General features: G+C 42.3%; 1 protein-coding gene across 2 annotated transcripts in view; it reads left to right on the forward strand.

The window, feature by feature from the left end:
* The window catches only part of USP22 (ubiquitin specific peptidase 22), a 113111-nt gene that overhangs the window by 41588 nt on the left and 56618 nt on the right, over positions 1-14905 (forward strand). The gene's annotated exons all lie outside the window — the stretch shown is intronic.

Consider the following 14905-nt stretch of genomic DNA (forward strand, 5'->3'; position numbering starts at 1 on the left):
TTCTTGTTCTTTTTTGATGTTGTCAGATGATTCCTTTTTCCTACCTATAGGATTCAGAACTATTTTTGGCTTTTCTTACTGAAACTATTGTTTGATTCTTCATGTCCTCACCATAACTTTCTTTTTTATTTCTAAAGTGTCCATCTGTGGTGACAACTCTTTGGATTAATACAGTTTACTCTACTAGTGACTCGTATTCTTAGTTACTTCTAATTTGTGTTTCTTAATATGCTGTTCAACACTGAGTTGATGTTATTCAGCAGTACTCTGTGACTCAAAACTTCTTTCCCGAGTGGTAATTGTTACTTCTCTTCTATGTTGTTGGGAGTGATTAGTGTTTTGCTGTTGGTGGTATTGTCTGTTTACTCAGTGTCATGAGATCCTTCTGGAGGTTTTGGCGAGCTTCGCATTTAATTATTCTAAATGAACATATGCCATCAGCATGCCTTGTCTTCTTCCTATATGATCTTTCCAAATCGAGTTCCAGCACCTGGGGAATCTACTGGTGGTTTCTGTCCTTGTAAAAACTGACGATCCCTTCCGTATCTCTTCTACAGTTGCTCAATGAAGGCAAATACATAGTGATTTAATCCCAGAGTAGCAAGAAGATATCTCTGAACTGTAGCACTAAAAGAGAAGAGAGATTGGTGCTGTAGAGAGAGTTCATCTTGAAACTGTAGTAGTGATTCTTTTATCAGTTCCTGACTGGGACTGAAAATCCTGGGCAGGTACCAAATGAAGTTTTAATATTCTCTGAGTTAACATTTTCTATTACATAATGATGAAAACATTTTAGGGGAGTTTATTGTGTGAGAAAGCAAAATTGATGATTTTGGGAATAGAGTATTTATGTTACGTTGCTTGGGTGTTTCCCCTCATATGCCTTTTTTGTATATGTTTCTTTACTTAGCTGCAAGAAAAATTAATTGTTATGAGGCGTAGGAAAGTCTGTTACAGATAACCATTCTGAGTCAGATTAGTTCAATTATGGCATCAAAGCTCTGTGTAGACCTATTTAAACTCCTTGGTAGGGAGCCAACTCATGCATTTCCACGCTCTGCTTCTATCTCTTAGATATGCATCCTTAACACGAGTAGTATCTTTGAAACAACACATAATACGGTTTTTGGTTGAAGTCTTGGTCTGCTCTAGGTCCCTGTTCTGGAGTTGAAGAGTAGATGTAGATGAAATAGCAGGACTGAGGTTCAGTGGTTAAAAGACTAAATAAGAAACAGTTGGAAGACTGAAGGACCATTCAGTTTCTAGGGAGACTGGCGAACAGCTGACTTTAGAGCTAGTCCTGTTAGAGTGCGTTATTTACTGTATCACAAACTGTTTGGTGAGGAACTGGTTTTCTTCTAAGTGTATGCTGATGTAAGGTTCAGTCCAATAAATACATTTGTGGTGAGAGGAACTGGGTGGGTGAGCATAATAGTAATGCTTATAGATTAAGTTGAGAAGGTTTTGGTAGAATCCAAAAAGCTTCTGCTTCCCCTAGAAAACAAATAACTAATTTTTTCATCTGATTCAGAGGAAACATGACAAAAAGCTGGTTTCTATACTTGAAGTCGGTCAAAGGAAAAAAATATGATTACTGCTGTTAATATGTACTTGTCAGTTGATATTCAATATGAAGAAACAGAACACTTATGTAAAGGAATGACAGTAAAAGTAATTTAATTTTCATTTGAGTTGGAAGATATTTGCTGTAGTGTTAATTCTGCATGATAGCAGTAGAGTTCTCTTGTAAACAGCCAAGACTTTCATTATACTCTATGTGGAAGGGACAATTAAAGCAATTCCCAGCACAGTGAGTGGCAGTTTGGTGTTTCCTTTGCATTTAGGCTCAGAAAGGGGTAGAAAAGGTCGTCTGGGCATTTTAGCAGCCTCTTGATTTGAATTCTGTTCTAATGTTTTGCTCAGTGTGGGTGTTGAGTAAAGTCTGTTACGGAGATGAAGGCAAATGGAAAACAGGATACAGTGTTTTACAGTTCTGTCAGAGATAGATCGTGTCAGACCAATATGTCTTTTTGATAATGTAACTGATTTTCTTAAAAAAAGGAAATACACTGGACCTAATTAGTCTAGATCAAGTGAAGAATTTGACATTTTGCCCCCTTGGAAATTATTACTTGAGGTAGAAGTGACAGGGATTAATGTATGAATTGTGTGTATAGGAGGCAGAGTGAAGGGAGACTGATGATGAATGAACTGAAAGCAGAGTGTGTAGGACGTGTGGACTTTACTAGCAGAACCAGTCCTGGTTTAGAATCATAGAATCATAGAATGGTTAGGGTTGGAAGGGACTGCTGTTTTCTAGTAGTTGAAGAGAAGGAATTGTATCTGTGTGTGAAATTCGTGATGGTCGTTAAGTTCAGAGGTATTGCTTATACTGAGCAGGGCTAGGTAGTGCTGTGATAAGAATTAAATATTAACCTCGTTGACTGCAGTAATAAAAGTGAGATGAAATTTGATAATAGAAAGTACAAACTCTTTGTACTTAAACATAATAATATCCTTGTGATGTCAACCCGAGGGTCATCGATGGGAAGCGGAGGAGAAGGAAAGCATTTTGGATATACAGGTCAGCTGTAGGATATGGCTTTGAACCTCCAGCGTTCCTTGTAGCCATTAAAAATATCTGCTGTTCTAGGATGCATCATGCAAAGTGTTGCAGCAAATGCTCATTTGCTGGTGATGCACATTCCAGCATGGCATTCCTACAGCGTAGCTCAAGCTTTGAGCCAGACCGAATTTGTAAAAAGGCAGCAGGCGTTTGTTTATTGCAATTGTCTTCTGATAGGAGCTGCTCTGGTAAGTGCAGGTAGCTGTGAGCTCCTGCAAGATCTCTCAAAAGCTCCTAGTATCAGAAATGACTCCTGAAGAGTTCTCTGTACACTTGGAATATTCTTAGCCCTCGGAAAGCCAGCCTCCTGCCTATTTACCTGCATAATGCCAGCTCTGCATGCATCTGCTTGCCTCAGATCCAAAACTGCATAGAAGTTGGTTGTTGGATCTTACTAGTGCTTTTATGGAAGATAGAGCTTTGAGGTAAGTATTGTTGATCAAATGAGAACATGCAGGTGAGTATAACATGATGTAAACTGCTTATATGGAGCAACACAGAACTTGGTGGTTGTGATTTGGGGATTCTGCCCCCAAATTTCAAAAAAAAAAAAAAAGCAGCAAGATTAACTGGGGAGTATTCAACAGTTTCTCTCCTTTAAACTCAAATAACATTTTGTGGGATCAAGGAAATCCTTTTCAAGGATTTGAATCCTTTTAATCCTTTTCGCTTTTCAAAGGTTTGCTACAAACAAAGGAACTGTTGAAGTTTGGAGGGTCAGAGAAGGACAGGAGAAGACTGACAAAAGGCAAAACATCTTTTATAATCAGAAGTGCAGGGCGACTTAAGTATAGGCGTGCTACGTACTCTGTAGTATACCAGGTACATGCACACGTGTAAGTAGTGTGTATGATACACGGATTTCTGAATGTGGTTGCGGAGAAGGGATTTGGAGAAGTACTGAGACGACTCAATATGAGTTAGCTGCAGGAAGTCTCGTTTATTGCGCAGTTCTTATTGCTTATATAGACAGTATTTGCCAATAATCCTGAGACCACACCTTTTCTACACCATTATTGGATGATACATATGCTTGTCATATTTAACAGCTTATTTCAAACAGGTACCCGCCTAGCGAAGCTCTGCTCTAAGCAAACACTACTCCCTTATCATGCTGCATAGTTTTCTTATCCTTAACTTCAAGGGCATTCTGCCCCTGAGGCCTAACTTTAGAGCTCCAGTCCTTATTTACACAGGGTTTTTCTTCGTGCAGTCTCTTCAAGGATCTGCACTCCGACAAATCCCCCTTTCTTTTCTTGCACGAAGAAAACCCCGTGCATGAGACTGTCACCCCAGTTACTAGCATATTGTTTTGGTACAGCCTTGCAAAGCAGTTTCTAGCATACTACTTCCCTTTCTGAGGGCTTTACTATTTCCGCTATATCCAAGATTCCGCTGAGCAGGAGGGTGTCACTCAGCAGGGTCATCGCAGAGAAGAGAGGCAGGCACGGCACCTTCAGGGCGTCCCCTGTTTATCCACACAGTGTGCTCTGCAGCCTCTTTCCGCTCCGCTCTGAGCCATCCCTTTTACACCCTCAGCAGAGTCTATGAAATAGGCACTGACACGGCGTTGCTGCACGCGTGGCCAGTGCGTGCAACAAGGCCGCCAGGTATGTGCTCTGCTGGCCAACAGCGGATTTTGCAAATCGCAACATGTTGTTCAATAACAATCCTCCTAGCTTCTCTTTTCAAAGTTACGTGCTTACAACTAAGTCTAGTTTGTAATTCTTTGTCATTAATTCGGTACCAGTTAATGCTTTTCCTTCCAGTAGCTACGGGTGGAATCCATACACCTTCCGATCGGAGAAAAGACACAAAGCATATATACAAGCAATATATACAAACAACTTTCACACACGTAATATACCAAACAATAAGAAAACATGAAAACAGTTTACATATCAATATACAATCCTCTACCACAATTCTCCCCGAATGCTCTCCAAGCCATTGCAATTGTTTGTGGATGGACTCACTATGGTCACTTAGATTAAAACAACACATGTTTGTGTAGCGTGGTTGTTGCTGGCACAACCTACAAATTTGATCCTAATAAATTTAACTCTTGTGGGGAAATATACGGAAGACTGGCCTTTTTTTTTTTTTTCTTTTTTTTTTTTTTTTCTTTTTTTCTTTTTTTTTTTTTTTTTAGTTATTTGCTTTAATGTTAAATGAATTCATTCAATAACCACTTGTCCCATAGGTGAATGAGGGATACTGGTAGTGTGCGTCACTCCCCAATCCTGTAAAAAGGCACCATACTGGATCACTGTCTGTCCCGATTTTCTCTGGTACTCCCATGGTTTTCTTCAGTGTGAGCAGTAGCAACAACAACGGCAGAAAACATATCAACAGTTACATGCACATATTTAGATCGATTAAATGATTGAATATAAGTAATATCAGTTTGCCATAATTCATTGGCACATAAACCTGTTAGATTTACTCCTGCTGGAGTATTTGAAGGCACAATATGTTGACGGTCAGGGCAGGCACCTGCAATCTGCTGAGCCTGATCTGCTGTCTGACCTGACAGAGAGCATCATCTACCACCAATTGACAAACTGTAGGACTATTCATCATTCCTTGAAGCAGTACAATCCAATGATATTGTTGCGTGGGTCGTTCATTGTTAAGCACTGGAACTGAAAAGGCAAATCTAGGACAATCGTTAGGGTGTAAATAAATAAAAAGGTAAAAAGGTGAAATAACCCAATCTTTTAAATCAATCACCATCAAATGCTAACATTCTGGAATCATAGTAGGATTTGGTACACCCGGTTGTAAAGCACCCATTGGTGAAATGATTGCATTAATAGCTCTTAAATCTTTTAACATAAGTCTCCACTTTCCTGATTTCTTTGAGATAACATTTATCGGAGTATTCTATGGGCTAGTGGAGAGAATTATATGTCCTAATTTGAGCTGTTCGTCGACTAATTTTTGAGCTCACTCCAGCCGCTCGCTTTTTAATGGCCACTGATCGACCCAGACCGGCTTGCCAGCTTGAGTCAGGGCTGGACATCAGTGACGTGCTAAAAATTTGAGGTTAGCCTCACATTCCAGTGATTCAACAAAACCCGACCTCATAATGTATATGGGACATCAAAAACATATGGTTTCAAAATAGCTTGTTTGTTACCTGGGCCTACTACTAACAAGGTCTGTGCACTCTGCTGTGGGATCTGTGTTCCACCTACTCCGATCACAGCTGCCAGGGCTTGTATCAGAGGCCGAGAGGGCGGCCAGTCAGGATTTTTCACTATAGATACATCAGCCCCTGTGTAAACTAGGCCAGAAAAGCCTTCCCATTAATGATTACTGTTAAAGGAGGCTGTGCAGCTGTGATTGTCTGTGTCCAAAATTCTTTTGTGATAGCAGAGTGACCTTTATTGTTGTTATACACGCAGCTTTTATAGATTATTACTCTGGCCACGATGTGTCTATGCGGCCCTCGCCCAACTGTGATTGATTACAAACAATAGTGCACGCACCTATTTTAATTTTACTATTGGCTATGCCTAAAAAGGAGCTATTTTTTACTTGCTAAACTAAACATCATTTTCTCACACACTCTATATCAACTTCCCAAACTCCTCATGTCAACTTCTCACACTCCCTGTGCCAGCTGTTCACACTCCCTTCTCTTTCTCACCCTTGTTATCGGTGTTTCCCAACTTCAGAAAAGAGCACAGGCTTAAATCATCAAGGTGAAACCTCAACTGTAGCTGTGTGTATGATGCCACAATTCCCCCTTTTTTGTTTTTCTATGACCATTACTTGATGAACCGTACTCTGTACCGTTTGCTGGGAGCATAACAATAGGCAGGGGGTGATTATTACTATGCATAAAAGAACTACTAGCAATATAATGTCTGCTTTACTAGAGATTTTAACCATCCTGTCAATTAAGAACATTGATAAAGCAAAAGCTGTAGCATTAGTTTGTTTTGTAAGCCAACAACCCAACTTATTCAGTATAGTTAACACCTGTGCCACTCCAACTCCTGGTGCAAATATTGAAGCTGCAATGATTTTAGCTGGTTCCCAAAATTTTGCTTTATAGTGTTTCAAGCCCACATTGTGACACGCCTTTACTAAATCTGCAATCGTTTTTTGCCCGATTTCCGATAAGATCAAGAGCTTGTTGGCAGTCTGTGTTAGCATTTTCAATGGCTAACTGGAATATCAACACATCTGCAGTAGCCGGATTTTCTGTTTATCTCTGAACTGCCATTTGTAGCTGATCAAAGAAAAAAAAAAAAAAAAAAAAATGCTCATAAGGTTCCTGTGCTCCCTGCCGAATGGAAGCAAAGGAAGCCTCCCCTGTCCCCAAAATCAGGGACACGTCTTAATGCTCTCTTAGCCAATTCAGTCAGTTGTTGGAAAGCTACTTGCTGTAACCCTGCCTGTGCCTGATTTTGACATGAGTGACATTTTATTCATCCCAAAATATTTAGCTCTTGATTTAAGAGATTTAACACCTATAACACTTTAGCTATTGTTTCATTGGGAGATTTCCCCATCATTCCTGTTTTAAAAGCATATTCTCCAAAGTACCATGTGCGTATTCTATGATCAGTTGCCCAGTAGGATTGTAAGGAATACCAATAACATGCTCAATATCTTATGATGACAAAAATACATATGTCTGATACGAAGTGTATGCCAAAAGTTCCTGCGAGCGTAAACCACGAGGATTAACACCATTCACTGGTGGCACGATCGTATTTTGACAGGTACTACACAATTGTACGATTGAGCGGGCTTGCTCTGTTGTTATACCAAATTGTCACCTAATAGCATCAGCATTCTGATGGTAGAAGTCATGCAAGATGTTTGCCTGCATGAGCGAGTTTGGTACCAGAGCTGCACTCGTGAGAGGCTCAGCTCGCCTGTTCCCTTCTGCTATAGGCCCTGGAAGCGCGGTGTGCGCTCGCAGATGTACAATGGAATATGCATGTTTATGGTTTTGCAACACTGATATTAACTGTTCAAATTGCTGGAACAGAAAAGGATTAGTTATTTCCCGCGATGCCGATCGAGACGATCCAAGTTACGATGTGTTCTCTCGGTACAACCTGGGCCACAGGCAGCGGCCGGGCGGGGGGGCGGGGCCAAGCGGCCGCTCGCCAGGCGCGGCCGACGGGTGGGGGGCAGCAGCGGCGTGGGGCGGGGGGGGGGGGGGGGGGGGGGGGGGGGGGGGGGGGGGGGCAGCCCTCCCTCGCCTCAGCCGGGCGGGGGGGCAGGGTGGCGATGACGACCCAGCAGCCCTGTGCCGGCCCCCCCCTTGCTGTTGTTGCTGTTGTTGTTGTTGTTGCCGCAGCTCCGGCCGCTCGCGCTCCGTAACCGCCGCCGACCCCTCCCGCCGAGGGGACCATCAGCTGCGAACGAACCGGCGCAGCGGGGCCCGCAGCGCGTCTCCGTCCCCTCCAGCCGCGGCTCGCTCCGCGCACGAGCGGCAGCGCCGAGGCCAACGCCGCGCCCGCGGCCCCGGCCGGCAGCAGCAGCGGCGTCCCCGGGGCGCCGCCGGGCGCGGTGGGCGGCGCGGCGCGGGAGTGCCGGTGTACCGACTTCGTTGGAAGAGGGGAAAGAAATAAGTCTGTCTGTCGTTCGGGGCCCTGGATCAAAAGATTCGATGATGACTTTTCCAGGCCAGCAGCATCCCCACAGGTGGCTGCACGCCAAAGTTTAACGTCTATAGTGTCCCAAGTCCTTGTCATGTATATATTTGAAGAGTTTGCCTCCGGTACATGGGCTGATACCCAAACCAGGAGTACCGGGAGTTTTATCAAGTCAGAACTGTTAATAGTGCTGGTTTCTCTAGCACTTTGTCAGCACTTTAACTACAGACTTATGTTCTGTTAAAGCCATACTTCCCATTGTTCCCAGTCGCTTACCTCCTCCTGTTGAGGCAGTTGTCGCTTATTTTTTTTCTTCAGTCGCTTACTTCTTCTTTCCTTTGGTTCCTAATTCTTCGTGTTTCACGATAATATCTTTTGCATACCCCCCTGCAATCAGGGGGGGCCAATATCTTTTTCCAAGTTTTAATCCACGCTTCTCTAAGAAGCTTCCCAACAACGACAATGCAACGTCCTGTTCCATCGTCTTACCGCGACAGTGGATCCTACAGATCTTCCGGCTTTCCCCTATAGGCCGCCTGTATGTAGATCTGCACGGCTTTCCCCGATGGGCCGCCTTAATGGATCCTGCGGATCGTCGGCTTTCCTGTATAGGCCGCCTGGGTAGATCCGCCCGGCTTTCCCCGATGGGCCGCCTGAGGTCGCCGTCCCTTCTCCGCTAAAATAACACTCGTTCAAAACAAGTAATAAATGTCCCGAGTGAAACGATGAGTCCAGCTCATTTTTTCCCGTCCCTGTTCGGGCGCCATAATGCGGAGAAGGGATTTGGAGAAGTACTGAGACGACTCAATATGAGTTAGCTGCAGGAAGTCTCGTTTATTGCGCAGTTCTTATTGCTTATATAGACAGTATTTGCCAATAATCCTGAGACCACACCTTTTCTACACCATTATTGGATGATACATATGCTTGTCATATTTAACAGCTTATTTCAAACAGGTACCCGCCTAGCGAAGCTCTGCTCTAAGCAAACACTACTCCCTTATCATGCTGCATAGTTTTCTTATCCTTAACTTCAAGGGCATTCTGCCCCTGAGGCCTAACTTTAGAGCTCCAGTCCTTATTTACACAGGGTTTTTCTTCGTGCAGTCTCTTCAAGGATCTGCACTCCGACATGTGGTCAAGTTAATATTCTGCTCACAATAAATTAACATCATATGTTTCAACAGACTGGTTCCTCTAAAGTAGCAGTTAAGAACTTTTTTGGTATCTAGATTCCACAGGGATACTAGCATATTTTTCCTTCATCTGAACATCTCATCTTTCCTGGTGTGAGTTGGCATACTCTCAACCATCACAGTGGCAAGTGTACGTCATAAAGGTTGGACGTTTGACTCCTAGTTTTATTCAAGTGGCTTGCAGCACAGTATTGGGCACTTGCCTTGTTTGGATTGTAGGCAGATCAGTCCTTTTAAACATGAAAATTCTGGGCCTCTATGGGACCAATAGGCATCTTGGAGACTTCAGAGCACAGCCCACAAAAGCACTTCTTAACTGTTGGGTGCTGATTTAAAAGAAGAAAAAGGAGTACTTGAGATAAAACCATTCTATTCTTTAAGTATCAGGTGAAGAAAATACAATTTCTCTTAAATATTGAATGTGGGAGGGAAGGATAATGCTTAAATGGCCGTTGTTTTTAATGTGTGTTAAAAGTTTGGGTATCTGATGCTGCGTTTTCAACAACAAAAAGGAAGTTTAGGGTTCCACCCATACCCCCCACCCCACCAGTAAGTACCTGCAATTCTCAGTTATTTCAGTGAAAGTTAGCTTGGATCACCATTTAGCAGGACTAGCCTTTTATTTTTTTTTATATATAAAAGTAAATAAAACCTAAATATCCTTGTTTTGTGACTTGTACCATTGATAAGGCTTTGATTGCCTTGATAGAGGCTGAAAGGATAAGTGAAAATGGGTCTGCTCACTAGTTTCTGGCAAAAACTCAAATATGTAAGATGATCAATGCCTCAGATGAGTCTCTTAGTGTGTTTTGGCATTCCCCCCCCCCCCCCCCCCCCCTTATTGAGATTAGTAATATTTTCTTACTCATATCAGTAGACCATAACATCTTATCAGCTCAGGAATTCTGATCTGTGATGCAGTTTCCAGGTGCCAGGAAAACAGGAAGAATGCAATCAGATACTTGTTTTGTGCTAATATAGAAGAAAAGTGGATTGCTGGCTGAAGTTTAGAAAAATCACTTCTTTTGGACTTGGGACTATTATCTGAAACTGGTTTAACGATTAACACTAAATGCAAGGAATTAGGGAGTATGAAGTAGCCTAGGATGTTGACTCAATACTGTCTAAAAGAATTACCAATTTAGTCTCCTTTGTTACAGAAGTTGAACAAAATGTAGGTGACTTGCATAGAATATGAGTCTCCCTTGATTGTGGGTTGATAACATGCCAAGATGAAGTCATAGAAATTCACAGTGGAATTAATTTCAATACAGGTAAAAACTGACCTCATTTCTGCGTTGCTGTATGTTTTGTTGTACTTGAATGCAGCCAGTGTTCCAAGGAAGATGATACCAAAACGTGGTTCAGAAATAGGTCCTGTCTGATGGAAGGCTGTCGCCAGCAGGTCGAGGGAGGTGATTCTGCCCCTCTACTCTGCTCTCATGAGACCCCACCTGGAATACCGCGTTCAGCTCTGGAGTCCCCAACACAAGAAGGACATGGAGCTGCTGGAGCAGGTCCAGAGGAGGCCACGAAGATGATCCAAGGGCTGGAGCACCTCTGCTGTGGAGACAGGCTGAGAGAGTTGAGTCTGTTCAGCCTGGAGAAGAGATGGCTCCGGGGTGATCTTATTGCAGCCTTCCAGTACTTAAAGGGGGCCTACAGGAAAGCTGGAGAGGGGGTTTGGACAAGGGCATGTAGTGACAGGACAAGGGGCAATGGCTTTAAACTGAATGAGGGGAGATTTAGATCGGATATAAGGAAGAAATTTTTCACTCAGAGGGTGGTGAGGCACTGGCACAGGTTGCCCAGAGAAGTTGTGGCTGTCACATCCCTGGAAGTGTTCAAGGCCAGGCTGGATGAGGCTTTGGGCATTCTGGTGTAGTGGAAGGTGTCCCTGCCCATGGCAGGGGGTTGGAACTGAGTGGTCTTTGAGGTCCCTTCCAACCCAAACTATTCTATGATTTTCAACTGAGCAACGTTACTTCTGCTCACCCGGGTCTTTTGAACACTGCACATACGAGGTGCTTATTTACTTGTCGTTGTTATGTTCCCATCATCTCTGGTCTCTTAACATTTTCAGAAGGACGTTAGCGGATGTATTTGGCGAAGTGAAGCACTCAGGCTTAAACAAAACTTGGCTCCCAGATGGAGAGTTTGAAGACCTTTTGTTGCCTAAATTTCAGCTTTCACCCCTGAGCTGTTGTCTTTTGAAACTTACTGTCACTTGCACCAGTAGATAAAGTTGTTCTCATTCCCGCATGATCTTCTCTGATGCCTCATTTTTGCTCCAGGCTGATAGCTTTATTTTTAAATGGAAAATGAGATATCTTTTGACTTTCTCTTGCCTGTGTTGCAATTGTTTAGAATTTTGTGTATGAAGGGGTACAAGGAAATCTGACTTTAAAATAGTGGTAGCCTGCTGTCAGCATAGGAGGTTATAAAAACAAAGAAAAATGTTACATTCCAAGAGGCCTTTTCATTCTTAGGTTACTTTGCCTGTGATCCACAAGTAGGTATTTTGAATTCCTGAAATAGAAAACTAGATTGATCAAACTTAATAAAATGACATTATGATTCTTATAAATTTCTTCTGGTTCTTCCCTATGAAAGAAAAAAAGTATATTTCTACCGAGTGTATATTTTATTTTTCCAGTGTAATCAATTCTGTACAGGTATTAAGATTAAACAGAATTAAAATAATGGTTTTACCCCTCAAACCTCTTCCTGAGACAGGTAGTAAGTAGTAGTGTTAGGAAAAGCAGACACTGGAAGGAAGGAGTAGAGCCGTGCTAGTAGGAGCCTTTAAAAGTGATGTTTGTTGTGAGGAATGTGGGATGTTGTGGCAGAGTTGGCAGTGGGTTAATCTGAAACATCTAGGCATCATTTCTTGGGTAGTAGTTCCCAAACTTTTTATGAATTTGAGGCCTGTTTCTGCTAGTTTTGTGATCTGAAATACTAACGCAAATGATGACGTTTGTTACACATTCTCATGCTTTACTGTCGTAGTGGTTTTTGTTGAATTTTCTGGTGAGGTGTTTCGGTTTAGGGTAGAGCTTCATAGCAAGGTAGTTGTTTTTTTTTTTTTAAAAAAAGTTTGAGCCTGTTGCTAACAATGAGGTGAAATTTGTGTTGCCCCCCCTCTCTCCCAAAAAAAACCCATGCTTTGAGGGAGGAAGTTTTGTGTGGGCTGTGTCCTTTTGGTGCAGTGTGACTTCAGTTAGTGCTAGTGACTTGTGCTTTGGAAGAATTTCCGTCAGTCAGACCATCTCGTCAGTGATTCCAGGATTGGGGACCCCCTGCCCAGCACCTCCCTGGCCGTGCAGACCGGCTCCACCGGCACAGTGGCTCACCAGAGTGACCTGCGAGAGAGCGTTTTGTGCTTTGCCCTAAAGAAAACATTCTTTTTCACCTCAAGATGACCAGAATAAGAAAGTTAAGGATATTTCAAGGGAAAAAGTTAAGTTTTACTAATTTGAAACAATTAACTTAAACTTTCCTAGCCAACTCTTTTCCTAGGATCCTGAAACTGAGCAGCTGTGGTTTGGCTTTCCTGAGAAACTCCTGCCCTTCCTTTGTGCTGTAACCAGGCCTGTAGGGCCGCCGTGTCACGGTGCTTGAGGTAATTTGTCCAAACCCTATTACAGCCTTTTTAATGACATGGAAAGTGTTGGCATTTATACAACTGCATTGTTCACACAAGTGTGCTGGAGAGAGAAGGTTTTCTCGAGAGTCCTTAATCAGGCACTGGACAATTATGGCTTTTACTCTGCCAATGTTTCTGTTAAACTTTCTGATTCTTTACACCAGAAACTCATTCTGCTCTGCACAAGTGGTTTGTGTAAGATGGTCTCTTGTTGGTTTCGATCTTGACATTTATGCTTCATCACTCATGCCTGTAGATCCAGAAAGCTGAGGAAGTAAAGGAATCCTCTGAGCACAACGTATGCCTACCCATTCCGATGGTGGGTTGAAAGTATTAGTGCTCACAGAGTCCTGTTTATTTAATATTCTGCCATTCTTCTATTATTTGGAGTGGAGAGGGGCTATTTGTGCATTTTTAAAAAATATACATGGAGAACAATATTTGATTTTGTGTTTTGAGACCAATACTTTGTATTTTCAACAATTCTTTGTTGAAAACTGCATATCTGGTAGTGCAATAGATAATGAAGTAAATATTGTATAACTTTAATACTCTGTAGCTTGTGGTTTCCTCCCCCTCCCACAATTGCACAGTGTTTTGTTATTGATCTCACCGTAGCTAAGATTTTTATCACCTTTTGTGATATTCTGCTGAAAGAGTTTGTCCTCCAGGCACCAGGGTGGAAATTCTGGTGTTCGGACGTTACACGAGGTAACACAAGTAGTCCCAGTCCATATCCTCTTCCTCAAACTGATTGTGGTCCAAACAGACAAAACAAAAGAACGAAGCGTATAAGCAACATGACAGCCAACAGACATGATGCAAACTTGTTTAAAGTAATTATTCTCTTTAATTACATAACAGGAGAAGTAACAAGCAATTTGACGTCATCATTGAAAAAGTGATTTCGAAAGAGGAGGATTAAAAAGGGGCACACAGGACTAAAGGAGAGAGGTGCAGGTTGTGAGAGGGGTAGAGGCTGTGAAGGGCAGATGAGATGTGGTTAGGAGGAAACCTCACCAAGTTGCCAACCTGATGAAACCCCACCACGAGCACTGGCCCACTAACTAGGAGACACAAAGACTTTCCCTTCGCCTGATGAGACTGGCAGCAGAATTCCTGCTGCGCGGTGGGCGGTTTGGCTTGTCTGCGACTTCAGAGCAGTTCAGGGCTGTTTCTTGCAGGCCACCTAATGTGGTAACGGTTTCCTTTGTTTAAAACGAGTTTGCACGGTAGTGAGATTATTTTAATGATGCTGTTTATCTGTAAATAAAAGGAATTTGGAAATGAAATAAATGGAGGATATACTCTTGAGAGAGAATGATGATGTATTCTCAACTGTCTGCTAGATGCAGATTGTATTTTAGTAGCTGACTAAGAATGTTAGTGCCCACTGATTTATTATTTTTATAAAACTTTTCTTTGTGACTTTTTCCCGTACTGTGGTACTGAAAATCAATGTGCTACGAGTAGTCTGCACTTACTTATTCCTCGGTATATATTGAAGCAAACTGTCATTTCCCAATTAGCTGATTTATTTCATTTCTTGGTTTTCTTTTATTTAGGATTGTGTGAGAAAAATATTTTTAACATTGGTCAGTGTTCATATGTTCATTCTAAAAGGGTGTGTGACACAAGAGAAACTGAGACACTTGTAACCTGTTGAATAAACTACTCCAGAAAACCATTCCCCTGGACAAGTATCTGAGTTTTCAGTTTTCAGTCTCCTGTTCGAGCCTTCATTTTGATTTTAAAAAGGTGCTTTCTAATTATTTTAATGGCTTTGAATAGAAATTACTGAAGTCTTACTAAG

This window comes from Tauraco erythrolophus, chromosome 17 (genome assembly GCF_009769465.1).
Source record: "Tauraco erythrolophus isolate bTauEry1 chromosome 17, bTauEry1.pri, whole genome shotgun sequence".
NCBI lineage: Eukaryota > Metazoa > Chordata > Aves > Musophagiformes > Musophagidae > Tauraco > Tauraco erythrolophus.